We start from the raw sequence: 870 nt of genomic DNA on the forward strand, positions 1-870 counted from the left end.
GTCTACCCTCTCAGCCTCTGCAGGGAGGGTCAATCCCTGAGTAGGGCACAGGAAATCCCCTCTCTCCACGCCTTCCCACTGGGCACAGGGGCACCTGACCAGACCCTGCAGAGCCAGGAGCAAGGGGGTTATTAAGGCAGACTTGGTGCAGAGACCTCACCTTTACTGTCCTGTGGTCAGAGCAGCTTGGCTCCCTGTCTTTTCTCTGCTTCCCTTCAGTCCCTCCAGGACCTCTGGGGAAAGTGCCCAAGGCTCTGCACCTGACACCCTGCAACTTAATGACAAATGCTGTTGAAAAAACAAGTTTGTCACTCCTCCTGTGGGGCCTAGGACTTCATCATGTTCCAACAGGGCATTGGGGACCTGGAGTCCTGAGACAGTGGGCCCTGCAACCCTATGGCCTTAGGGGCTAGGGGTGGTTGTGTCAGAAGCCTGATCTGAGGAATTGGGCAAGTCTGAATGAGCTGGTGTTGGAATGGACCAAGCACCCAGGAGGCCCTTGCACATGATGCGTTAGCAGGACGGTGAGGGCTGAGGTCAGTCAGTGAAGACTTCCTGTGCAACCCCCACAGGCCTTGACCACCACCTCTAACAGCACCATCAGGCCTCAGTGTCCTCCTGGATTAACGGGCTTCATGATTGACGGGGTGTAGGCTGGGCTGAGGACAGGACAGGAGGCTGACCTCAAACTCTTCACAGAACTGAACCTAGTGACCCCTGAGCCTGATGCCCTGAGCTCTGCCCCATGAGAATCCCTGCCCCAGTCTCCTCACTTCCTGGCTTCATGTGATGCAGCCTCAAAGCCCTGCTCTCCCCTGTCATGTTCTTCTGATGCCATTGTTTTTGGAAAAGTTTTGTGATAGTACTTCC

The sequence above is a fragment of the Sciurus vulgaris genome (genome assembly GCF_902686455.1).
Source record: "Sciurus vulgaris genome assembly, chromosome: 16".
Lineage (NCBI taxonomy): Eukaryota > Metazoa > Chordata > Mammalia > Rodentia > Sciuridae > Sciurus > Sciurus vulgaris.